A 27933-nucleotide genomic window follows, 5' to 3' on the forward strand; every position below is an offset into this window, starting at 1 on the left:
CAGCCCAAGCCCACTCTGCAGGCTGAGCCCTTGGAGCCTGTGTGAGGACGTCAGGGTGTGCTGAGCAAAGGTAACCATAAGGCACTGGGGCCTTGCACGGCTCTTTGCACACTCCCCCACCCCCGGGGCATCCATCTGTGTCCATGGGGGCTTCCAGCAGACCCACCCTGGCCAAGGGCCGCCCAGGAGGGGCTGCGCTCTGCAACTCTCATCCCCCACCTGGCACACACTGCCAGTGAAGTGAGTTCATAGGTGAAGGAAGGCGTGTGCATTGAAAGACGGGGATGAAAAAGTTCTATTTTCCAATTGTACTTTTCCTCCCTGAGAGAGAACGTTTTGGAAAGAGTAATGATTGTGATGACAAATGTATCTTAAGATGAGGGCTGGCACGTCTTTCCTCATCAATTTCTATTCTTTGGGTCATTAAACCCTGAAGTGTTAAGTGGAAAGGTGCTCACTGAACTGAGGCGGCCCTTTGGGGCCATGTAGGGGAGGCGATCCCCAGGCCTTCTTAGCGTCCATCGGATAGCAGTGTTTTGTGAAATCTTTGCACATCCACCTACAAAGTGGTTTTTAAAGCGGCCTGCAGTTTTGACGGGACACACTGTCAACCCACGTTCCACCTGCCCTCCAGCCATGCCTGTTTCCCACGGCTCTGGTGTGTCAGCCTTGCACACATCATGTATCCAGAGCCCTCTCTGCCTGCCAGACACAGCCACAGGCAGCAAACATGCCCCAAGCAGCCGCTGTAATGTCTGGACAGAAAGAATATCTGATGGCCACAGAGCTTGGGCCTCCTTTTCTAGTAAAATCCCATGTCCATGTTCCTACAAGCATCCGGTGGTCACCTGGCCGGTGCCTCTGTGGAGCCAGTAAGAAGCAGCAGCTCCCCTCAGTTGAAGCCCCATTTACAATGTGTCAGCCTCACCCCTGCAAGAGGTGCGTGCCCTCCCTTGATGGCTAGGACGGAATCCGGGCCCAGCCCGTCACCTTCCTCCCATGCTTGGGGACCGCTGCCCCCCCACCCCCCCGCCCCCAGGCCTGAGTGGAAGGTGCTTCTGGAGAACGTTCTGTCGGTCTCAAGTCTCCGGTGTCAGCTCCCTTGCTTGAGTTTGAGTTGAATTCCGGGAATGGCTCAGGGCCCGTGTCCCTGCAGCAGCCTGTTCTATGGGTGGTGCTGCATCCTGCAGGCTGGGTGCTCCTGGGGGCTGAGACCTCAGGCTGGCCGCTGACCCCTGACGGCATCCACCACACTGTGTGGGGGCGGTGCTTAGCCAGGCAGGAAGCACCCCCAGAGGATGCTGGAAGGAATGTCCTCACAGCTCACAGGAGACCCTTTGGTTTCCTCAGCCATCCCCCAGAGAAGCCGCAGGCATCATCTTTGGGAGTGGCAGGTGACATCCTAGGGTTTTCCTTGTGTAACCTCAGGCTCCTGGAGTCCCGGCTGCTGCTCCATGCCACCCTGAGGCACATACCTATCACCAGTGGGCATGAATGGCCCCTGTGTTTCCCTCCTTTGTAATGTCGGGGCAGGTGGCAGAACGGCCACATCAAGGTCATATCCAAACCCAGGAAGTCCTCAGCACAGCAGAGGCTGACTTCCTGATTCACCTGCTACTGTCTCCTGAGGCCTCAATAAAATAATAGTAAGGAGGTTTTTTTTAAAGGACACAAACGCAGGACAGACAGCTGTGGGAAAGAGGCAATAGGAACACATTTTGGAAGCTGCACAGCAGGTGCTTGAGGAGGGACTGAATTAGCCGAGGCGAGCTGCTGAGAGCTGAGCTGCAGAGGCCATCATGACCGAAGATGTGCATTTATCCTGGGCTCTCAAGGAGGGTAAGGGACAGGGCTCCCAGGGTACCAGGTGGATAGCGGGACTGGGAGTGGCAAGACTATTTCAGAAGCAGGTGCGTGGCCAGGTGTTCCTCCACCCCCAGGTAGCCTGCCACGCCCACCTCAGGTGGAGTCTGGAGGATGGGGAAGAGACTCCAGACAGAGGGCACTGGGCAGAGCCAAGGGCAAGAGGATTCACGGTTTCTTTGTTGTCACAGGATACGGGGGCTGCCTCTTTTTTTGGGTGGTTTCCCAGGTCACTGGCTGAAAGCACGTCAGACCCCTGGCAGGATGATGAAGGATTCCTTTTTAGGGAGACTTATGGACTCAAAGAAAAAAAAAAAGATTCTAAACACTTCCAGAGATTTAAAAACAAGTAAAGGACTAGAATCAAGGTTTATTAGTCTTCTCAACAGCAATATTTGAAGCCAGGAGGTAATGGAAAATTGTCTTCAAAATTTTATGGGAAAAATAGTTTTCTACTAGAATTTTAACCCAAATGAACAAACTATCAATCAAGACAATTCAGACACACAATTGTTCAATAAACACATCTCTCACTCTTTCATTGAGGCTCTGGGAGATGTACCCCACAAAATGAGAGACAAAGACTTGGGATTCAAGAAACCAAGAATCCAAAAGGAAAGAGGCAATGGGAATCCCCAGAGTGAAAGGGAAGGGAAGCTAAGGAATCCGGTGCTGAAGAGGAAGGGAGGCTGCAGGAGGGGCATCTCCCAGGGAAGATGAAAACACAAAGGGCCTTTTGCATTTTGAGAGGAGATTTAAAATTCTCACAGAGAGTTTAGGGCTGAGTTAATGATATGTATATGAAAAATGAATCCAGTGAAAAAGCAATTAAGTCCAGGAAAAACAAACTAAAAAAAAATTATTTAAGGAGGAAACTGTATTTATAGTACACTACATGTCTCAGCTGTGAGTGATATTTATACAATGTCATGACATTTAATTGATCTACTGGAATACTGATCTGTTCAGACGTTACAAACAGCAGTGGGTGTGTGGGGGAGGAAAGACCTTGATAACAACTAGGGACATGGTACAGAGATGCTGAATTCTTATTTTTCATTATATGAAGTCAGTAGCCAAAACTGAACAAAAGAAAGTCGGCAAATGAAATAGAGGAATGCTATTTAGAAATGTGGGGATAAACAGGTGCGGTTTTAGCTTTTAAGTGGATTGCCTCTGGGGACTGGAATGGACACTGCCCTGCAGATCTGTTGGTGGGTTTTTGTGTTTTGTGTGTGTGTGTGTGTGTGTGTGTGTGTGTAAGATGGAGTCTTGCTCTGTCACCCAGGGTTGAATGCAGTGGCACAATCTCAGCTCACTGCAATCTCTGTCTCTGGGTCCAAGTGATTCTCTTGCCTCAGCCTTCCGAATAGCTGGGATTACAGACATGTGCCACCATACCAGCTACTTTTTGTATTTTTAGTAGAGACAGTTTTCGCCATGTTGGCCAGGGTGGTCTCAAACTCCTGACCTCAAGTGATCCACCCACCTTGGCCTCCCAAAGTGTTGGGATTACAGGTGTGAGCCACCACGCCCAGCCTGTGTTTGAGACTAGTCAAGTGCAGTAGTGAGAAGGGCAGAAAGAGTAGAACCTAATGGAGGTTTATTTTCCTGTTTTTTACTTTTTTAGATACAGGGTCTCACTCTGTTGCCTAGGCTGGAGTGCAGTGGTGAGATCATGGACCACAACAGCCTCAAACTCCTGGCTTCAAGCAGTCCTCCTACTTCAGCCTCCAAGTAGCTCGAACAACAGGCGTGTACCACTGCACCCAGCCTGGGCTTTTAACCTATGTACATTAAATGCATAACTGATTTAAAAAAATTTGGCAATTTAAAAAAACAATGAAAGGATATGCTGAGTTTCTGGCACTTTCTGGCATTTTCCAGCATTCATACAATTGATGAGTATGAATAATTCAAGACCAGAAACTGGTATTTTTTTTGCAATTAGGTAAAAAAAAAAATTAACTGATTTTCACCTCATTATCTAATTATTCCCTATTCCCTAATTATCTGTGTGGACTTCGCAATAATTGGAAATGGTAAAAGATGAGGTAGAAAAGAAGTCAAGATGTATGTGTAATGGGCTGTAGTGCTATTCCTGGTCTTAAATGGGCAACAAGGAAAACTGTCTTTCCCTGAGCAGGGCGTCGGCCCCTCTAAGCTGTATTCTGTATGTAGGTGTCTGAGTGAAAATTCCACTCGGATAGTTTCAATGCATTCATGCTCCATGTAATGCTGTTTGGAATATATATTTAACCAGAAAGGTAATTTCGCCGCCTCTTTTATCTCTGCTTCTTACCTGAAAAGAGAGTTATAGTGTTGAGTCCTGCCCCCTTGAGTTCCTGCCTTGGTCCAACCGAGGACAACACAGGAGCTCTGCAGGAATCACTGGGGTCTGGATCTCAGATGCGGCTGGGTGCTCTTTCTCTCCCGGGTCCCCTCACCCACAGTCACCGCTGTGCACAGTTCCCGGGGAGCAGGGCTGCGGGCCAGGTGCAGCAGGGGCCTGTGTTCATGTGACGCTTGGCATGTCCCCCTCATCCTCAGTGTGCTCAGGGGCCAATCCCAGTCCGTGATGAGGACCGGCATCGGCCCGGGAACACTGGGTCACACTTGTCAGACAAGGACCAACTTCTCTTTCTGTGCTGGCTCCATTGCCCCAAACTTGAAGGGACAGGACAGGCGTCCCTGACTGTGCGAGGGGTACAGGAGCCCCACACCAGGAGCTTTGCCCACCCCAGGCTCTGCCAGGTACCCGGGACGCCGGCAGGTCCTGAATGTGAGGGGAGGCTGGGGCTGCTGTCCAGGTCCTGTCCCTCCCACCGGCTCAGGGCAGCCTCACTGCTGCTGGGTGACCCCAGCTACACTCTGGGGGTGACAGAGCAGGGAGCCCCACCTGGGCATCATGGATGTGAGGGGGGAAGGCACCCTAGAACTCAGCCGGCCTCCGTGTGGGGAAGCATCTTTGTTTAAGCAAAGGCTAGTGGGGATCTGATGGGTAAACTGAGGAAACAGCTGTGCTCAAGTCATGAGTAGGGCAGGATCTGCCTCCCCCATGCTAGATGGGGCCTGGGACCCCAGAGCACCAGAAAATGAGTCCAGGCCTCCCCCACGCTGGACAGGCCCTGGGATCCTGGAGCAAAAATTGAGTCCAGGCCTCTCCCATGCTGGATGGGCCCTGGGATCCCGGAGAACACCAGAAAGTGAGTCCAGGCCTGAGTGTAAGGACAAGGACATAAGCCCAGAGGGACAGGACCCTCCTAGGCGCACGGCAAGGTGCACAGGCGGTTAGAACAGGTGCTAGGGAGGGTCCCGCAGCCCCCAGAGCAGGCCAGGCTGCCAGGTGGCTGCCACCTTCCTTCCCCCCAGCACACCAGTTTCTAGCAGGGCTTCTGTGAGCATTTTGGTTCCCCAAGCAGCCCACAGCAGGTTCTGTTCCCAGGCCCTAGAGAGAGCCCATGGCTCTGGTCACCAGGAAAATATGCTCAAAATGAGGCTGTGCTTCCTGTTCTGTGGCTTCAGAGACCTGCACACTGTTTGCCCGATGGCCCCATGTCTGTTGGTGTAGACAGACTCTGTTCTGATTAAAACATCACTCCTGTTCCCTCCAGAGAGCATGTCTTCTCCTCACCCACCACCGCCTCCACCCACAGATCAGGGCTTCTCAAACTGCAGCGCCTGTTAGAACACCCAGCATGGTTTGCTGAGACACAGGGGCTGGGTCCCATCCCTGAGTCGCCATCCAGAGGACGCAGGTGCAACGGAAGAACTCGCTGAGCTTATGAGTTCCCAGGTGATGCTGATGCTGCAGGTCTGGAAGGCCTCCTCTGAGAACCACGGGCCAGGCTCTTACAGAGATCGAACAGTAAGAGATGGCACAAGGGGTCGCAGTGGTCCATAAATAGCCTCAAATTCCTCCAGCATTCAGCTTGATCTTTTCCCTCCTGGTAAACAGGGTTGGAACCCCGACGCCTCCCCCCTCTACCACAGAAAGGCATGTCTGAGCCCCGCTTGGCCCCCAGGTGCTGTCCTCTGCCCACGTGCGGCCTCAATGCCGTCTCATCTGGACCTTTGTAAAGAAAGCGGTTTTCAATTAGAGCCTGTGCTGTCTGCGCGCCCAGGGCACTCACCCAGGCGGCCGTACGAGAGGCCCATCTCTCAAGGGCCACGGTGAAGCACCCTTGTCCAGATGTCAGCGCAGTCCCGCAGCCGTGGCAGCGCCCACGTCTTGGAGGTAGCATATGTGTTGCAGTGCGAACAGCGTTATGCTTCCCCGCTGGCCAGGTCCTAACTGAGAGACTCAGGGAGCCAATTACCCCTCACTCTCCAGACCACCGTTCCGGGGGAAGGAGGGAGCGCAGGTCCAGTGCTGATGATAAAAACCCAGGAAAAGCAGGCATCATTTCAGCAGATCATGCCTCTTCAGGCAGGCCTTCCTTCTGGCGCTCACTGTTGGATGCAGGGAGGCCGTAGATGTGTCTGGGTCCTCTGGAGGCTGGGAGCCTCCACTATCCTGCAAGTCTGGTCACCAGGCACCCAGCACAGGCCCAGGGCTGCTGCAATGGGACATGCTGTAAAAGTGATTGTAAACAGGGCAGAAAAATGAATAGAAAAATAGAAGGCTTTTCTAGGGTTTGTGTCTAGAAATATGTGACCACAAAATATAAGTCTACAGCATCTCTGCAGAATTGACTTTCGGAGTCACCCAAGAATAAGAAATGTGAGGCATGGTTGGGTGCAGAGGCTCACGCCTGCAATCCCAGCACTTTGTGAGGCCAAGGCGGGTGGACCACCTGAGGTCAGGGATTCGAGACCAGCCTGGCCAACATGGTGAAACCAGGTCTGTACTAAAAATACAAAAATTGACTGGGTGTGGTGGTGTACATCTGTAATCCCAGCTACTCAGGAGGCTGAGGCAGGAGAATCGCTTGAACCCGGGAGGCAGAGGTTGCAGTGAGCTGAGATTGCGCCACTGCACTTCAGCCTGGACTACAGAGTGAGACTCTGTAAACTGGAGGGAGGGAAGGAAGGAGGAAGGGAGGGGGGAAGGAAAGAGAAGAGGAGAGAGGAGAGAGGTGAGAGGAGAGAAGAGAGAAAAAAGAAGAGGCAGAGGGAGAGACGGTGTTCCTGGAAGGGCAGAGCCGGGATCCAAATCCCCAGGCACCCTTCCTTCTGCTGCCCTGAGGTCCCAGCCTTCCCTGGGGCAGGGGAGTGAGGGGTGGGCCTCAGAGGCAGGTGTGTTTATAGTCTTCGGAGCACTTTTTTAAAAAATAGCTTTAGTGAATCCCAAAAGCATACACTTTTGTTTGCTTACTAAAACTCAGATTTCAGTGGTTGCAACATAGAATTTGTGTGAGAGGAACCCCTGGCCTCATCCTCCTAGTCTGCCTCTACTGTTTACTTGCAAGACAAACTTAAAGGGAGAGGCAGGAGCATGGCCTGAGGCAGGCGTCTCAGACCCGAGGGCGCACGACGAAGCTCACGGGAGCTGTCAGGGTCAGAGGTGTGACCCTGGAGACCCCACAGAGGGAGTGAGGTAGGCAGGAGGGGGACCCCCTGGGCCCTCCCTGTCCCCTTAGCACCAGCCCCTGTCCCTCTTCATACCCCAGCCCCCCTCCGGTCCCATGTGCCTGGAAGGTCTCCTCTGGCCCATCATCCTCCGGGGGACCTGGGACGTAACCTGTGGGACATTTGCCATCTCGGCAGAGCACATGGCCCACGGCCCAGCCTCTGACCGACCAGGAAGGCAGAAGAGCGTCTGGGGCATGTGGGTCAGCACAGACACGCGCCGGTGAGCAGACAGTTGGGCCTCTCCCCACACAGACTCCTCTCCATGCTGGGCCCAGGGCACTGGCACCCATGCCCAGAGTTTCCCCACCGCTCCTGAACCTGAGGTGGAAGAAGGCAGGAAGCCAGGCCCAAGCCGTCCAGCTGGACAGAAGGACAGCAGCAGACTCAGCCCCTCCCCACTCAGGGCCAGTTCCTGGGGCCCCCGGGGAAGGAAGGCCCAGCCCAAGGGGTGGTGCGTGCCCTCCGACCCGGACGTGCCCCTGGGTTCACAGTTCGGCACAATACCTGCCAAGGGCTGACCCATTAGCAGCCATACAGCGTCCTGCGTACCATTTGGGTTCTTGCCCCGTTTCAGGCCCCCTGAGGCGTGTTTGCTCTGAGCTGCTTGCCTTGTGCTGCCCGGTCACCGCTGTGCCACCTCTGCCCAGTGGGCTCTGCTATCCTATCCTTCCCGCCCCGAACCAGACTCTTGTCTGTTAAGTGGGCTGTGGTGTGAGTGGGGACAGATGCTGAGGGCGTGACGGCCACCACTCTCATGGTAGAATCTGGGGTAGCGGCCATCGGAAGGGGAGAGCAGTAAGAGTTCAGGGGTTTCTTCCCATACCCCTCAAGGGACCCCCATGGACAGGAGGGGACATAGAGGAGGGGCCAGGTTTTCCCAGATTTAGTGGGTGGGATGCGGAGGGGGCTGCACCCAGGACGGGGCAGGCCCAGGCAGGAGTTGCATGGACTCGTTCGGTGGCTTCCCAGGGGGGACTCTGGCATCGCTCACCGCCTCGGATTTGCCACCTCAGATTTGCCACAAAAACTGGCTGTGGCTGCCAGTTATGCTTGGGGCCGGACCCCACATTTTTCTGAATCCAACATCCCTGCCATCCCTGTCCCATCCACCAATGGGAGCGAGGGAAGTTTCCAGATCACTCAGAGGAGAGCGGGCACTTGGCCACCACCTGGCCCTACAGGCGGCCTCTACCCACGTGGCTGTGCCTGCTGCATCCACACTGCTCATGGGACGCTCTCACTCAGGCCTGGAACACTCTCTGTATCCCCTGCTCGCTGGGCCCCCTCTCTTAGAAAGTGCCAGATACCACTTTGAGTGCGACCCCCTAAGCCTCCACTGCCCCCATGCCTGCTGGGTGCGTGCCACAAGCCTCGGCTCCCCGTTCCGCCCGCGCCTGCCCACCCGGGCCCTGGCCCATCCTTGGGTCCCGGGCAGCGCGTTTGTCCGCCTCTCCCCGAATTGCCTGAAGGCAGAGGCTGTGCTGTGTCTGCAAAACAAAAACAGAGCCCTGCTCCCGCCTGAGTGAGCCCCGCTCCCACTGCTCTCCTGCGCCTTCCCCTCCTCACAGTGCCCGGCCTTGCTGTCTGCCCACCTTGACCCACCCGTGTGTTCTGTGGGGTCCGTGGTCTGGACTTCGCAGAGCTGCCGGCCCCTCGCAGAGGCTCGAGTCACCCCTCTCCCTGCACACGTTGCACTTCCCTTGATTCAAAATCCTGCAGCGACATCACATTCCACTCGGATTAAAAGCAAAATCCGCAGCACTGGCTTGTGACCCATGCAGTCTGCACGGTCGGCTTCCCTCCTGGCTTATCTCCTGCCGTCTCCTCTTCACCAAGTGGCTCTGGCCACCCATCCGTGCCCCAGTCAAGGCCAGCCCACCTCAGACTCACTCCCTCCTGCCCACGAGCCTGGGCTCCAGGGTCCTCCCATGAAGGAGTCCTCCCTGGTCTCTCCATGAATCCAATGCCCCCAGTCAGCACCCCCTGCCCTCTGGCTCACCGTGGACATTCTACACGCAGACGTGGCATGGCTGTCCCTGCTGTCCATCCTCTCACCAGCACAAACTCGGTGCCACACAGGGATCTCGATAACCAGGCCTTTCTGAACAAATTTACCATCACCCTCCACCATGGTGCTTCAACTGTCAGGCTGAATGTGCCAGTGATGCGTTATGATCATCAGCACGGATGATTTCTGTGTGTGCCATGCATGACGTGTGGTTCTATGACATTACACCTGTCCGCTGTGAGCCAGGGCTGACACAGGCCTGCATCTGGCCTAAACCATCCTCACATCCAAGTACTGCTTTCTGTGGGGTTTTCCTGCTCAGTTCCAGTCTGTCTCTGAGCCTAGCATCCCAGTCCACAGAGGAAGAAACGGGTTGAGAGAGACCAGAAGCTTGCCCGAGATAACACAACTGACCACCACAAAGCTAAGGGAAGACAGACCCAGACCGTTTATCGCTGTGCTACCACGGGAGTGCCTGATGTGACAGGTCTCGCGTCAATATCTCTTTACGCTTAGAATCTGAGATTGTGGAGTTAATGTACTTCCGTGAAGCTGCACTTTATATGGAGTGTCTCAAAGAGTACAGTTGCAAAAATTATTAGAGTGTTCGGCTCATAGGATATCATTCAGTGTTGCCCAGCTGCGGTGGTGATCGTTTATTAGTAGTGAAAACATTCTCCTAGTTGTTCAGAATCATCTCTGGACTGATAAGTATACCATATAAATATTTTATAGGTGTAATTCAATTAATCTCCACAGGAAAATTTCTGTTGGATGCATGTAAGCATACTGTTTAAATTGTGCGTCTTCATTCCTTCCACTCCAGTGACTGAGACTGTGGAGAACAGACTCTCAAAACTGCAGCAAAGCGCTTATTCTTTTTTTATCACCTGTCAAATTATTACTGTGACGCCCATACTTGGTGGTGAAACATTGTGATCCACAGCTATCTAGTAACGAGACGCCAAGTGTGAGTTGTGCATTGAGTTTAGGTAATGTACCAGAAAACATGGCATGAAAACACTAATTTTCTCAATATATATTAGTAGACACGGTGTTTACCAATGAGAAGTGAAGATGTTTTTAAACAGAGTTTGTTAACTCAAAGTCTCAGCCAGGCTGCATGCCCCTGTTCTCTAGCTTGTGTTAGAATTGAGGGCGGGGGTCTCCCCAAGGCTGGCAGGGTGTTGGCCACACCACTCAAGCCCACATGTGCCAGGGAATGTCCTAGGCCATATGGACTCAGCCTCGAACGTAGCCATGGCATACTGCCCAGGCACTGCCAGCATCCCTAGCATTGGGTCGGACGTGAATAGCTCCTCTCCTTTTCTCCAGCCCTTGTCTATGCAGCCTTCTGCCAGCCATGCACACCCAACTTTGGAAGGGGGACCTCCATACCCAGGCACCCTTGAGCCAGGCATGCTACTGAAGGAGAGCAGTGAGCTATTATTAAAAATGCGTGTCAAGCTGTTGAGCAAGGAGCTAGTTTAATTTAATTTATCTGGCCTATAAAAATAAAATAAAGAGGAATGCATGCTATGTTATTAGCAGCCTTAGATGACACCAGCATTCAAACATTTCATTATCTTATTATTGAACAGCGTCTCCAGCAAGGGCCTCTTTGTCTCTTTTGCTATTCTTAGGAAACCTATTCTTCAGTTTTAAGGAATAACTGTTGTCTAAGAGCCTGAAGAAAAGATGGTATCGTGTGGATTCTAAAAGTGGTTGATCTGAATGTGGTCCATGAAGAGCTCACTCCAGCTTTGCCCTCTTTGCCTCTCCGCTGGGCTCCTCCCCAGCTTTCTGTGCTGTGGTTAGTCCCTGATATTTAGTGGGTTCCATTCTCGTACCTTTTAAAATAACCCTCCTGAGCCAACAGGGACAGGGAAGGGGGTCAAACCAGGAACGTGTCCTCTGGCTGCCAAGGGCGGCCAACCCATCGCAGGAGCAGGCATGTGCTGATTGTCCTCGGGATTTTGACTGCTGGTGCCGTGTTTCATATTCAAATTAAAGGGGTGGGGAAGACCTGGGCCTTTGATCTCACGCTGACACATACCTACCAACACTCAAGTGGGTGCAGAGTGACCAGCACTGCGTCAGCGGCAGCTCTCTGCACTCTGGTACCTGGTACAAGCATTAATTCAACAACCACATTTAAAAGCAGTTGTTCAAAGGCCCTGTGGATGGTAGAATGAGGCATTCAGCCCCGAAGAGCACTTCAGCCAGTGCAGGGTCACAGCGGAGTGGCCCTGTCAGTGCAGAACCCAGGGAACCGCGTCGGTTCAGATGGAGGGGCGTCCGCTTCAGCTTTCCTTATTTACATTTATAGCTAATTATTGCCACTTCATAATGATGCCCTGAGGACCCAAAAAACTGGGTCGGGCTGGAAGATATCTAAAGGGTTTGATCGGGAGGGCGAAGAGAATTCTATCTCAATGGAATTTAATAAATTAAGTACATTTTATACACCTATAATGTATTATTGTAATAAAACTTTACGCAGGCTTTTTTGGTATGTGTGTAGAACATTTTGAATTTATCAAAAATCCTAAAGAAGAACAAAACACCATTCCTAACCTCAATCCCAGAGAGAAATCACTGTTAATGGTATGGCCCTTCCTTGAGGCATTTCTACCGTAAACATCCTACAGTTCCTGAAAGTCCTCAGTTCTGCAAAATTTCTATGGCAAAATAGGGTTGGGACAGACCCTCAAAATCTATGGAACTTTGTAACTAGAGCCCTAACCCAAACCACAGAATGCAAATGTCTCTCCAGGGGACATTTGGCAATGTCTGGATACTTTTTCAGTTGTCACAGCTGGGGAAGTATGCCTGGGTGGAGAGCAGGGATGCTACTAAATGCCCCGCAGCGCACAGGGCAGCCCTTGAAAAGTGCCCATCTGACACACGCAGAGTGCCCATCGTCCACCACGCAGAGACAGAGAAACCCAGCCTGCCTTCCCTCCCGAAGGACCCAACAAAACCTCACCTTCTCTATAATGTGCCACTCATGCCTCCCTCCCCATCTGCCCCATTATTGATTCATTTGTTCCTGTTGCCATTTGGTCATTTGCAGACATATCTTGAGTAGCCATTTGAGTAGCCGAAATGCTACAGATGTGAGCATGTTGTGGCCCCATAGAGAGTCCCATAGTCTAGAGAAGAAGCCAGCATCAACCATACCAACAACATCAACTATACCAACAGCATCAACCAAACTGACAACATCAACCATACCAACATCATCAACCAAACTGACAACATCAACCATACCAACATCATCAACCATACCAACAACATCAGCCATACCAACAGCATCAACTATACTAACAACATCAACCATACCAACACCAACTGCATCAACCACACCAACACCAACAGCATCAACCATACTAACAGCATCAACCATACCAACAGCATCAACCAAACCAACACCAACAGAATCAACCATACCAACAACATCAACCATACCAACATCATCAACCATACCAACAACATCAGCCATACCAACAGCATCAACTATACTAACAACATCAACCATACCAACACCAACTGCATCAACCACACCAACACCAACAGCATCAACCATACCAACAATATCAACCATACCAACAACATCAACCAAACCAACACCAACAGCATCAACCATACTAACAGCATCAACCATACCAACAGCATCAACCAAACCAACACCAACAGAATCAACCATACCAACAACATCAACCATACCAACAGCATCCACCATACCAACAACATCAACCATACTAACAGCATCAACCATACCAACACCAACAGCATCAACCATACCAACACCAACAGCATCACATACCAACATCATCAACCATACCAACAACATCAGCCATACTAACAGCATCAACTATACCAACAACATCAACCATACCAACACCAACAGCATCAACCATACCAACACCAACAGCATCAACCATACCAACACCAACAGCATCAACCATACCAATACCAACAGCATTGACCTTACCAACACCAACGGCATCAACCATACCAACATCATCAACCATACCAACACCAACAGCATCAACCATACCAACACCAACATCATCAACCATACCAACACCAACAGCATCAACCATACCAATACCAACAGCATCAACCTTACCAACACCAACAGCATCAACCATACCAACATCATCAACCCTACCAACACCAACAGCATCAACCATACCAACATCATCAACCATACCAACACCAACAGCATCAACCATACCAACACCAACAGCATCAACCATACCAACACCAACAACATCAACCATACCAACACCAACAGCATCAACCATACCAACAGCATCAACCATACCAACAACATCAACCATACCAACAACATCAGCCATACCAACAGCATCAACTATACCAACAACCTCAACCATACCAACAGCATCAACCATACCAACAACATCAGCCATACCAACACCAACAGCATCAACCATACCAAAAACATCAGCCATACCAACACCAACAGCATCAACCATACCAAAAACATCAGCCATACTGACAGCATCAACTATACCAACAGCATCAACCATACCAACACCAACAGCATCAACCATACCAACAGCATCAACCATACTAACAGCATCAACCATACCAACAGCATCAACCATACCAACAGCATCAACCATACTAACAGCATCAACTATACCAACAGCATCAACCATACCAACACCAACAGCATCAACCATACCAACACCAACAGCATCAACCATACCAACAGCATCAACCATACTAACAGCATCAACCATACCAACAGCATCAACCATACCAACAGCATCAACCATACTAACAGCATCAACTATACCAACAGCATCAGTGTACTTTGTGTCCATTAACTGATGTAATTTTACCACCACTGCATCAGAAAGTCCAAATATAATTTTATTTTACAGATGCAGAATTTGGCACATAGACAATTACAATAGATCAGAGTACCAATATTGGCACGTCAATAATGCTGTAGGATTATAGCAAGTATTCATTGAATTCTTTCCATGCCTAGAGCTGTGGGTAACACTGGGAGCACAAACACTGACTTTTGAATGACATATTTCACGACAGCAAGAGGTTGTTTTAACATCATATGCCAAAATCCAAATAAAATTTCTTTTGTAATGTTTATGTTTTAAAAATCATTTTTCAAAAACCTGACATTTTATTTTTAAAGGATAAAAATATTGCTAATTGCCTTTATATTGATCTGTGGTTTCTGAAAAAAAAGTGGCATGTGTAATTGTCCCATAAAAGCATTTTAAAAGAAATGACAACATGTAAATTAAAATCTATCCCCTGAGGACATCAGCAGAAGCAATAAATTGATAGTGATGAATTTTGTTTCTCTCATCTCAAGTTTCTAGGGATATTTTTCATGCTATATCAATGATAATGAAAAAAAGAAAATTAACATTTCAGGTTATAAAAATTATTTTCCTGAGAGTCAGTGCCACAATGTGAGTGTTTATTTTTACATAACTGTTTAGGCGTATGGTGGGGAGGTGGGATTAGGTAGCAATAAACATACAGAAAAGAACCTTATCAGCACTTTCCAACATGGTAGCCACTAGCCACATGTGGCTTTTTAAATTTAAATTTGAATTTAACTTATTCAAAATCAAATACAATTAAAAACTCAATTCTTCTTCCTCACTGGCCACGTTTCAGGTGCTCAACAGCCCTGTGTGGTTGGCGGCCACCGTCGTGCACGGGGTAGATGTACGGCATTTCTGTCGTCACATAAAGGCCTCTCGACAGAGCCGTCCTGGGTACAACACCATCCTGGCGACAGAGCCGTCCTGGGTACAACACCATCCTGGCGACAGAGCCGTCCTGGGTACAACACCATCCTGGCGACAGAGCCGTCCTGGGTACAACACCATCCTGGCTACAGAGCCGTCCCAGATACAGCGCCATCCCGGATACAGAGTCATCCCGGGCACAGAGCCTTCCTGGGTACAGAACTGTCCTGGGTACAGCGCCATTCCGGGTACAGAGCCGTCCCTGGTACAGAGCCATCCCTCATACAGAGCTGTCCCAGACACAGAGGCGTCCCAGGTACAGAGCCGTCCCGCGTACAGAGCCGTCCCGGATACAGAGCCATCCCGGATACAGAGCCGTCCTGGGTACAGAGCCTTCACGGGTACAGAACTGTCCTGGACACAGAGCCGTCCCAGGTACAGAGCCGTCCTGGGTACAGAGCCGTCCTGGGTACAACACCATCCTGCGTACAGAGCCGTCCCGGATACAGAGCCGTCCTGGGTACGGAGTCTTCATGGGTACAGGACTATCCTGGATACAGCGCCATTCGGGGTACAGAGCCATCCTGGGTGGGTCTCCGTGCTTTCAGTTGTCATCGGGCAGCAGCATCAGGTCTGGAACGCATCTCTGGCCCTTCATCTAGCCAGCCATTGTGTGTCAGAAGCATCCTCTTGTGTCAAATGCCATTTTTGAGATTATAAACATTGTGTCAGGTTTGATGACTTCAGAGAAAATTACTCAGACTTTATATAAATATGTGTTCAAATATGGTTTTGAGAAGTTTGCTGACTCAGACCCCGCGAACTGTTAGGAGGTCCCTAAGACCCTGCAGCTGTGTCCCAGGGTACAAGGGTGGTCCCACACAGTGTCTGTGGGGCGGAGCTGGACGGATCCCATCTCCACGTGTCTCCATCTCCAGCTCTAGTGTGACAACTGACTTAGGAACCAAACACCACTGCCATGCAGATGAGTCAAAACCCATGGGCTCTGCAAAGATTCCACAGGTTCTGGGTGGACATGGTATGGCCTTGCTAAAACAGGACATGGAACCAAAAGCAGGAGTCCCTTCCTTTAGGAAATGCCAGGGTCAGAACAAATAAGCTGACCTGGAATCGCTGCCCAGTAAGAAAGGAAGATCTGTTTCAGCCAACAGCTGCCCACTCCCTTCTGGACCTAAAGGTCCTCTGTTGAAGCTGTCAGGCCTCAGAGTCAGGGCACGTTGGCATCTCCCGGGGCATTTACCTGCACTGCCAAGGGAGTGATTCGTGAGTACTAAGAGGAGGTGCCCGCTCTCGCCGCGGGGTCCAGACCATTTCCGATGGATGGGGCGGAGGTTGCCTGCACTTCCTAGTGCTGTCTGCGGTCAGGCTTCCAGCTGCAGCAAGCCCCGGTGGGACCCACAGCCTTGAATTATGAAAATCACAGGCGCAGGACGCAGCCTCCATGCTGCAGAATGGGCACATGCTTTGTGCAGTGGTGACTTTCACACCAGACTGCGTGTGTGCCCTGTGTGGGTGTTCTTGGAGTGTGCCACGGGCCGTGTACCCTGCGTGGGTGTGCACAGGGTGTGCCACGGGCTGCGTGCCCCGCGTGGGTGTGCACGGGGTGTGCTGCCTGCATGCAGCTGCTGGCTGCTACCATTCTGCTCTTGTTTTGTTCCTTACAACCTCTTTGCACTGAAACCCAGATGCAAGTGAAATGGTCACAAAAGAAGTATCTGGGTTAAATGCGTGCTAAACAGGTTTAAAATTACAGCTCATTGTTTGGAAGCAGATGCAAGCCTCAAACAAATGCAAAACATCAATGCAGATGCAAACGGGAGGGCAATTTGAAAATTCAATCCTAAGTGCCTGATACTGTCAGGGGCGAACTGGGCTGGCTTCCCTGGGGGCCTTCGGCCGGAAGGGCCGGCCCCAGGAAGGACAGTGAGGGAGCCGTCTGCTCAGTGAGGGAGGGGTTGATAAGAGCAAAATCCACACCGCTCTTTGGCTTCCTTACAGTTCTCTAATTTCTCAAACAGCGTTAATGATATTTCTGATATCTTGGGAATGCCAAGAATAAAATGAGCTTCAAGCACATTCCTGTGATTTCCTTTGTGAGTAACTTTACGAGGGTGCCCAGAAGGGTTTTCTTTCTCCATACACCCAGAAGCTTCCATGCTTTCAGCAAGGAATGACCCACATTTAATCTTGGGTTGGGTTCATACACATTTCCTCTTTGTTTCCTCCCTGGATATGTTTTGCACGCCAGTGTTGCTCGCATGATTCGCAAGTCCCTAATAACAGGCTCATATTTATGCAGTCGGCCCTCAAGCCTGGCTTCATACGCAAATGCATGGGACATAATACCTGTATTTTATGATGACAACACCGATTATAGAACCTGGATCTGCTGTCCTGGAGTATTCCTGGCAAGTTCTCTGTTTTATAACTGCCCTATGGAGGCAGGGATCTAATGTTGATTGTTACGCGCTTGGCATTTTAATAAGCACTTGACTCTTGTCTCTAGGGGGTAGATATTGTTCCTTTTACTGACCAGTTAGGGCGGTGCAACTTGAGACAGGAAGCAGCTTGCCCAGGGGACCCTGAGTGAGAAGCAGAGCCCCTCCCCTTCACCCAACCCAAACCCAGATCTGAGGCGGTCGCATCACACTGACGGCTCTGCCCACCTGGAAGGAAAGGGTTCACACCACACCGTCGGCAACTCATTCTTTTTTGTTTTCAGTGTTTTAGTGTCAAGTCAATATTTGAAAAAAATAGAAGAGGTCATGTTTTACTTTTGCTATGTGACTTTTGATTAATCGAATGCTTTCTTTTTTATTTTTTAATTTTTTTAATTGACAAAATTGCATATATTGTATACAACATGTTGTTTTGAAATATACATATATTGTGAAATGTTTAAATAGGCTAATTATATGCATGGTCTCACATACCATTTTGTGTAGGAGAACACTTAAAATCTACTCTTAGTAATTTTCAAGAATATAATACATTGTTACTAACAATGTAGTCACCACCGTTGTACAATAGATCTCTTGAACTTGTTCTTCCTGTCTAGCTGAAAGTTTGTACCCTTTGACTAACATCTCTCCAGCACCTCACCCCCCTACCCACCGCCCCACCCCACAATCCCTCCACCCCAGTCCCTGGTAACTAACCACCATTCTATCCTCTGCTTCTGTGACTTCAACTCTTTTAGCTTCAACAAGTGAGATTGTGCAGTATTGGTCTTTGTGCAGTTGGCTTATTTCACTTAATATAATGTCCTTCTGGTTCATCCATGCTGTCTCAAGTGAGAGGATCTCCTTCTTTAAGGCTGAATAATATTCCATTGTGTATGTGCCACATTTTCTTTATCCATTCATCCCTTGAAGGACACATAGGTTGATTCTATATTGGCTATATTGGCACTATTCAAGTGCTGCAGGGAATGTGGGGGTGCAGACAGCTCTTAGACTTACTCCAATTCCTGTGGGTATATGCCTGCCTTTGGGACTGCTGAATCATATGGTGGTTGTATTTTTAGTTTTTGAGGAATCTCCATACTGTTCTCCATCATGGCTGTAGTAATTTACATTCCCACCGACAGGGTACAAGAGTCCCCTTTTCTCTGCATCCTCACCAAAACTTGTTATCTTTCGTCTTTGACAATGGCATTCTAACAGGTGGGAGGTGATGTGGCATTGTGGTTTTAATGTACATTTCTCTGATGATAAGTGATTTTGAGCATTTTTCATATACCTGTTGGACATTTGTCTGTCTTCTTTTGAGAAATGTCTATTCAGCTCTTTTGATCACTTTCTAATTGGGCTATTTATTTTCTTACTGTTGAGTTGTTTGAAGTTCTTTCATATCTTGGCACTAGCCACTTATCAGATGTGTGGTTTGCAGGTACATTTCCCATCTGTAGGCTGTCTCTTCACTCTGCTGATTGTTTCCTTTGCCATGAAGAAGCTTTTTATTAATATTTTGATGAAATCTCATTTGTCTTTGTTGAATTTGCTTCCTGTGCTTTTGGGGTCATATCCAAAAAATCGTTGCCCAGATTAATGTCATGGAGCTTTTTCCTCTAGGTTTTCTTTTAGTAGTTTCACAGCTTCAGATCTGATGTTGAAATGCTTAATCCATTCAAGTTGATATTTATATATGGTGTGAGGTAAGGATGCAATTTCATTCTTCTGCATGTAGATATTCAGTTATCCCAACACCATGACATACATTCTTATTCCATGTAAGCTCCATAACTTTGCCATAACTTTGCCAAAAATACTGAAACTTAGCTCTCAGACCAATGGACTGCTTTAAATTATCTTCCCCTTTGCTACTTATTACAGTTTAATATAAAGAGAAATCTTAAAATACCTAAGTGCTGCTTAAAAACATAAACCTCCCTACCATTTGTAGATTATTCATACATCTCCTCTTCTTGGGGAGATGGAGGGAAGAGGTGGGTTCTAGAAGGCACTCTTCCCCAGCTATTTTCTGCTAATAGCAGGCTCCTGATTATCAAGCTGGAAGTGGAAGGGGCTGTGATGCTGTCAAAACTTATAAACTATTAGCTTCTTAATGATAATATATACTATCTTCTACTATTATACACAATAATATATACTAGTGAGTTTCCTATATATATTGACTATTTCATTTAACACCACACTACCAACATTTTACTTATTCAATACCTATTTAAGATTCTACTTCATGCCAGGCACCCTTCTAGGTGCAGAACATACAGCAGTGAACTGTGTCCTGTTGTATTAAAAGGGGAAGATGGACACTAGCGAATCAACAAGCATGAGGACAGTAGATGTACACACAGGTTTAGGCACCACTGGAAAATTCAAAATAATGTAAGGCTCACATTTTCTCTATGTGTGTGTATATATATCACATTTTCTCTGTGTGTGTGTATATATATATACACATATATATACATATATACATATATAATATATACGTATATACATATATACATATATACATATATACGTATATACACACATATATACACATATATACATATATACATGTATATATACACGTATATATACATATATACGTATATACATATATACACACATATATACACATATATACATATATACATGTATATATACACGTATATATACACACATATATATACATATATACGTGTATATATACACACATATATATACATATATACGTGTATATATACACACATATATACATGTGTATATATACACACATGTATACATGTGTGTATATATACACATGTATACATGTGTGTATATATACACATATATACACATATATACATATATATAAATATATACACATATATACATATATACACATATATACATATATACATATATATACACACACATATGTACATCTACTTGTATGTATATGTATATACACTAGTATATATTATTGTGTATAATAGTAGCAGATATTATAGAGAGAGAGATGAGAGAGAGAGAGGTGGGATTTTGCTATGTTGCCCAGGTTGGTCTTGAATTCCTGACCTCAAGCAATCCTCTTGCTTCAGTCTCCTGAGTAGCTGGGACTATAGGTGTGATCCATCACACTGACTTCACACTATATTTTTAAACGTATGGCCTTGATCTCAAGAGGCAACAGTGCTTTTCCATTTCTATTTAACTACAAAGCCTCCCAAAGTACTGCTCTTTGTACTGACCAGTTAGGGCAGTGCAACTTGAGACAGGAAGCAACTTGCCCAGGGGACCCTGAGTGGGAAGCCTGGCCTCGTCCTACTGGCTCTGACCTGGTGTTTGCCCATCACTGTATCCATGAACCAAGTCAGCCTTCCCGACATCGACTGGCTTTAAAAAAGCATCTGATAAAAATATGATTACTTTTATTACCAAGAAAAATGTTAAAATAGGCTGAGCATGGTGGCTCATGCCTGTTACGCTAGTACTTTGGAAGGCTAAGGCAGGCAGATTGCTTGAGCTCAGGAGTTCAAGACCAGCCTGGACAACATGGAAAAATCCCATCTCCAGAAAAAATTAGCCAGGCATAGGGGCCTATAGTCCCAGCTACATGAGGAGCTGAGACAGGATGATCGCTTGAGCCTGGGGGGTCACGGCTGCAGTGAGCCAAAATCATGCCCCTGCACTCCAGCGTGGGTGACAAAGAGAGACCCTGTTTCAAAAGAAAAAAAGAAAAAGAAAAATGTTAAAATACATATGGACATAAAACTGTATATTACTATAAAAAGCACATTTTCTACTGTAGCCCGAGTGAATATGTTACCCCTATGCTGAGTGCTGTCATAACTTGCTTCCAAATGCTGAGCTTTTATTGTTTCAGTGTTCTTCTTCACAAAATTACCTCAGCTTTCTATGTGCTTAGTAACTGCTTTCTGGGCGAGTATTGCTTTGGGGTGCATTACCATGTGCTAGGAACAAGGAGAAAGTGTACCCTTCCCCACCCTCCTGCCCTGTGGTGCCCGTGTCCCGTGAACCTGGGTAGGCCCCTAGGCAGGCGAGGGGAGTGTGGGTGCCCGGGAGGCTGGCCTCCAGCAACACTGTTCCCTCCCCAGGGTTGTCTCCAAGGGCTGTTCCAAGGGTGCATGAAAACATTCCAATAGTTCTTGGAAAGAAAACAAATACATTCTACAAAATCTTCTAAAAAAACAATCTTTAAGGGATGCAGCCAGTCACTGCAGGATTCGCGCTGCCTCTGCTCTGCCACAACCACGAAACGTGTTTTCCTTCCGAGGAAAAAACCAAGGTGATTGGAAGTCAGCTTCACCCCATTCTTCTTGCCTTAATTTCAAGGCACCTTGAAGAAAAAAATAGACACCCTCCTCTCTGTGAAAGGAAAATCTTGGGGCACCAAATTACTAAGCCAAAGGGAAAAGTCCAGCTGGGAACTGTTCAGGGCAAACCTGCCTTCCATTCTATTCAGTCATCCCTCTGCTCACTGAGATAGATGCATATCTGATTGTCTGCTTTGGAAAGGCTAATCAGAAACTCAAAAGAATGTAACTGTTTGTCTCTCACCTTCCTGTGACCTGGAAGCCCCCTCCCTGCTTTGAGTTGTCCCCCCCTTTCCGGATGGAACCAATGTACTTCTTACATGTATTGATTGCTGTCTCATGTCTCCCTAAAATGTATAAAATCAAGCTGTGCCCCGACCACCTTGCGCACCTGTCGTCAGGACTTTCTGAGACTGTGTCATAGGTGCATCCTCAACCTTGGCAAAATAAACTTTCTCAATTAACTGAGACCTGTCTCAGATTATCAGACTTTACACCCCAAAATATCATTTATTTGTATGCAGAAGATCTCTAACTGGAGGAAAAGCATCCCTCTGTGTAACAGACACAGAAACAGCATTTGTGGGGTCAGATTACCATGAGACCAATGCCATTCCACTTTCAATTTCCCAAACATTTACAGAGAGACTGCTAATTACCCTAGCACTGGTCGGCTAGTACATCTCCCCTTAAAAATAAAAGTATAACAGGATAAAAACATGGTTAAAAATTGGTTGAATTAATTGCTAAACATCTTTAACAATGTTGGAAGCACAGCCAATGTTGAAGACAGGATTTGGTTTCCTGGTCTAAAAACCAATATTGATTCCACTTGCCTGCACTTACCAAAGACATCTTTTCGTGGAGAAACATTCCCATATGTGAAAACTTTTGGAAGCTAAAGTTCGTTAAATTCCCTTGGACCCAGGTGGAGAGGGAGCAGCTTCCCTTGGACCCAGGTGGAGAGGGAGCACCTTCAGGCACCGGCACCAGGGGGTCTCCCTGACTTCGCTGCCTGCACCAGTACCTCCCTCTCCGCTCTTGATCAAGACCACAGTGTTGAGTCCCAGCACTTTGGGAAGCTGAGGCAGGAGGGTCACTTAAGACCAGGAGTTTGAAAACAGCCTGGGCAACAAAATTAGACCCTATCTCTACAAAAACAAAAAATTAGCCAGGCACAGTGGTGTGCACCTGTGATTCCAGCTCTATGGAGGCTGAGGCAGGAGGATTGACCTTGGGAGGTCGAGGCTGCAGTGAGCTGTGATCACACCACTGCACTCCAGCCTGGGTGATGGAGTAAGACCCTGTTTCAAAAAAAAAGAAAAAAGGCCATGATGTTGGGCATGTCCTCTGCAGGGAGGTTACTGCCCAGTGTGTTCTCGGTTGCCAAACAGGGCTGGCTCATGGTTCCTTTGGAAATGCTATGGCCCACAGGGCTCACGTGACCTCGAATGTATTGCCCATGAAGCCACCGAGGATGGGCATGTGCTGCTGCTCCAGCTCAGGCCTTGGTGCAGACCACACTGCCCTTGAAGGGAAGGGCTGCTGGCTTCCAGGTAACAGTGCCAAGTCCGGGAGATGCTAAACTCATGGACTAGGGGACTGAGGAAGGCTTACCCCTGGGGGGCAGCTGCATGTTTTCTCTCCCCCTGAAACACAACACAGGGAGGAACAGAAATTCCTGCTGTGACAAAAAAAAAAAAAAAAAGTACCTCAATAGGAAACGGGCTCCAAATCCAGTGAATTTGAAAGATACAAGAGTGTTCTCTTCATGGGACCCTAAAAACCAGTTTCTCCACACCTTGGATGTTTAAAATGCAAAGTTACCTGAAAAAAGCAACTTGCAGGGTAAAGCTGTGCTTTGAATTCAGAAGTGTGAGGTTCAGGACGATTTAGAGCAGGGGTCTCCAGTCCCTGGGTTCCCACCCGTGAGCTGTTAGGAACTGGGCCGCGTGTCAGGAGGTGGGCGGTGGGCAAGTGAGTGAAGCTTCGTCTGTATTTACAGCTGCTCCCATCACTCTCATGACCACCTAAGCTCCGCCTCCTGTCAGATGAGCAGCAGATTAGATTCTCACAGGAGTGCAAACCCTACTGTGAACAGCACATGGAGGGCTCTAGGTTGTGGGCTCCTTATGAGAATCTAATGCCTCATCCTCTGAGGTGGAACATCCCAACACCATCCCCCCACCACCCCACCCCCCATCTGTGGAGAAATTGTCTTCCACAAAACTGGTCCCTGGTGCCAAAAAGGTTGGGGGCTGCTGATTTAGAATGTGGATGTGGTGACATCAACCAGCTGGTCTTCAGTCTGACAGCGTGGTGGAGCACCTGATGTAATCCACGTCTGCAGAGAAGACGGGGCACGCGTGGGTGTGAATTGCCCCCTCCCAGCAATTCACAGGCAATTCCAGGCGCGTCCTGGAGCGGGCTGGGGCTGTGGGCCTGATGTGTGGGCCTGCTGTGCCTCGGTTTCCTCACGGTGTGGAGGAGTGCCACTGTTTCTGTTTCTGGGGCTGGGCAGCCCTTTGCAACCCTCCAAAGCGACTCTTCCTGGTCGTGACAGTCTAAACACTGGAAGAAAACCACTGGAAACGTATTTCCCGTATTAGTGAAATTACGATTTTTCACAAAAGAGAGTTGGGCCCTCAGGGCCATGAAGACAATGTGACACTGTGCTGTTCTGCGTCCTATTAAATCCAAAAGGGGTCTTTTGTGAACCTTTCTCCTGTCGTCACCAGGGGAAACTGGAGCACGGTTAAATTCGTGAGGCTGTTTGCTGTGTACACAATGCTAAGCAGAAAATTGAAACCTAGGATTACTGGAGAAGAGACATTGTAGCCAGCAGTACAGCTGCATTATTTCTTCTTTATTAAGTCCAGACATGATAAAGAGCCCCGCTCCTCCCTGGGGTGTGGACAAGTGGATGTCTAGAACCCTTGCAGGCAACTATTATCTTGATAAATAGCCTGGTGGACGCACAGCCTCCCGTGTCCCCGCCTCAGAGCGCGGGAGTGCAGGTCCCATCCCACAAACAGCACTTGAGCCGTCACGAACGAGGGCACACAATACATCCAGGTATTAGTCACACAACTCGGGTCTAAGGGAGAAAGGCTGAGACGCCACGAGAGGTTAATCAATAGCAACCCCACCTGGAAAACGTGTTTTCAAAAACATCTTCACTTCCCACACTCCATTTTCCATTAGCAGAGAGCAGATGGAGCTCAGACGTCGGCCGTGTTGAACTTAGCCCAGGAAGGCGGTGGAGAGGGAGGATTTCTGGGAATCAGCAAGGTACAAGGCCTTCCATTTACATGTGGGTTCAGGCTGCAGGGAGCGCCCAGAGACTCCAACTTGCTCTGGGATGAAGGCCGTCTCTCCAGTCTCCTGTTCAGTGAGAAGCTCCTTCGGTTCCTGTAATTATCTTGTCCTTGAAATGGCCTCACTCTTGCTCCCAGGTGAAGCCGTGGACAGCAGGCATGGGGGGTTAGTATCAGAGAGGGGGCATCAGCCTCCCCAGGGCCGGGATGAGTCAGGTAGACACAAGGACCCCACACAAATAGGTCAATGTCATCGAAGAAAAGCACCAGCTCGGCACAACTCACAGCTCAACAGCAAACCATCCCAAAGCCTCGGGCTCCTTATTCGACCACGGGAATAAAAACAGCGGCCTGGTGGGGGTGCCAAATGCTTCCATGGCTTTGTGGAGCTGTGTGGGCTGCAGCTGCTCATGGCTCCGCTGCACCCCGTGTCAGACACTTGACATCTAGCACGGTGGGGCATGGGGATGGAGCAGCTTTGATGGAGAGGGGCCACAGAGACCATCTTGGCCAGAGGTTTCCTGTGTGGGTGACTCTGCCTCCTGCGGGCATTTGGGACTGGGGGTGGAGGGCATTTGGGACTGGCGGTGGACTAGGGCTCCTGGACACGGTGGATGGAATCAGGATGCTGAAGGGCCTGTGATCTGGGGCCAACCCTGGCCAAAATGCCAGCTGAGCAAACCAGGAGCAAACCTCTGTATTTTACATGGGAGAAACTGAGGCTCGGGGAAGTACAGTGAAGATCCAGAAAGAGAGCAGCTTTGGAGAGCGGACGGAGGGCACGAGGGCATCCAGATGGAGAGGGGCTGGGGCTCACACCCTGCAAACGCAGGGTCCTGAGCCCACACACCTGATTCATTGTTGTTATTTGGGGCATTTCTGAGACAGAGTCTCGCTCTGTTACCCAGGCTGGAATGCAGTGGCGCGATCACAGCTCACCGCAGCCTGGACCTCCTGAGCTCCAGGGACTCTCCCACCTCAGCCTCCCAGGTAGCTGGGACCACGGACACGTGACACCATGCCTGAATAATTTTTTGTTTTTATTGTAGAGATAGGGTCTCCCTATGTTGCCCAGGCTGGTCTCAAACTCCTGGGATCCAGCGATCCTCCTGCCTCACCTCCCAAAGTGCTGGCATTACAGGTGTGAGCCACCGCGCCCGGCCACCACGTGTCTTGTGAGGGGGTCTTACCACCCCCATATTAGTCACAGAACTGAGGCTGGAGATGTAGCTAATTTTACCGCATCACACAGCTGCGAAGGGCAGAGTGTGGATCTAAAGTCCCTGCTCCTTTCACCAGGGCAGACACACTTCAAAGAAGCTCTTCCTGCCTCGGTGTTTGCTCACAGCCCAGGCTTGTTTTTAAAGTAAGGCAGCAATTTCCTAAACCACCGGAAGCACTGGGACAGGGGAGTTGTGGTAAATTATGTGATCAAACATGATCAGGAAATATGGCCTAGTGTATCCCCCTTGGATATTTTAAAAAAAAAAAATCCATAAATGTGCTGATTCGTCTACAGTGAAGGCTTCATGTAATTAGTGTTTTCACTCATCCTGTTAATAGTGAAAAGTGCTAGGAGAAACCTGAGTGCCCACCGTGCCAGTCAGCACTGACTCAGCCACAAGGAACAGCAAAGCTGAACATGGGTGCACACACACCAGTGAGTTTTTCTCACAGCACCAGAGGTCCTGAGGCTGCGGCACTGGCATCTAGACAGCCTGGGGGCCCTGACCCTGCAAATCTTCTGAGCCTCCTCATGGCTACAAGAGGGCTGCAGCGTTGCCACTGTCTCCATGCCATCCACTTGCAAGGCAGGAACGGGGGACATGGCCAAGGGGGATGGAAGGTGAGGTGGGCAAGGTGCTGGCCACTTCCTGCATTGGATGGGACACAGGGCTGGGCAGTGCTCCTGCCAGAGAGCAGGTGCTGCAGAGCATCACAGCCTCGCAGCAAGAGCCATGGAGGCGGGGACAGTGATGACAACCCCAGTCCCTCTTCCCATGGAATGTATAGGGGGTATGAGGTATTGTTAGTTCTAGATTTCTATAACTTACTCTATGTGTATATTTATGGCTACCCGACCTGTACATTATGTATGTTATTTCTATTTGTAGGCGAGACATTGAACATATTACAAAGCACAGGCGATGTGGTCACAGGCTGCAGACTCCCTTGGTCTCCACCTTGGTGGTGGGGAGGGTGCTCAGTGTGTCTTCTGAAGCAGGAGCCCCCCAGGGCACTCCCATGAGTTTTGGTGGAAAGTCTAGAAATGGGGTTCCTGGGGTGCTTCTTCTTTGGGGTTCTCTAAAGGCTGTGCAGGTGGAACTATGCTGTGTCAACTGTCAGCGATGAGCTGTGGCTGGAGGAAAGGCGGGGGACACAGCCCTGCTGCTGCCCTGGAGGCCCTGGTGTGGAGGCCCCAGTGTGGAGGCTGCTGCCCTGGAGGCCCAAGTATGGAGGCCACGGGGCTGATCCAAGAGGAGGCTCTCAGCTGCCCGAGGCCCTGATTGCACCCGGCAGGAGCCGAGGGCATCCTGCTGTTTGGAGCCAGATGAGACCCCCTATCCTTCCAGGGGTCTGTGGTGCCAAGACAAAGTGGGACCACACCTGAGGCTAATG

General features: G+C 49.1%; 1 protein-coding gene across 1 annotated transcript in view; it reads left to right on the top strand.

Moving 5' to 3' along the window:
• LOC107967993 (uncharacterized) overlaps positions 1-27933 on the top strand; it is a 394524-nt gene that overhangs the window by 113868 nt on the left and 252723 nt on the right. The gene's annotated exons all lie outside the window — the stretch shown is intronic.

Source organism: Pan troglodytes, chromosome 14, assembly GCF_028858775.2.
Source record: "Pan troglodytes isolate AG18354 chromosome 14, NHGRI_mPanTro3-v2.0_pri, whole genome shotgun sequence".
In the NCBI taxonomy this organism is placed as follows: domain Eukaryota; kingdom Metazoa; phylum Chordata; class Mammalia; order Primates; family Hominidae; genus Pan; species Pan troglodytes.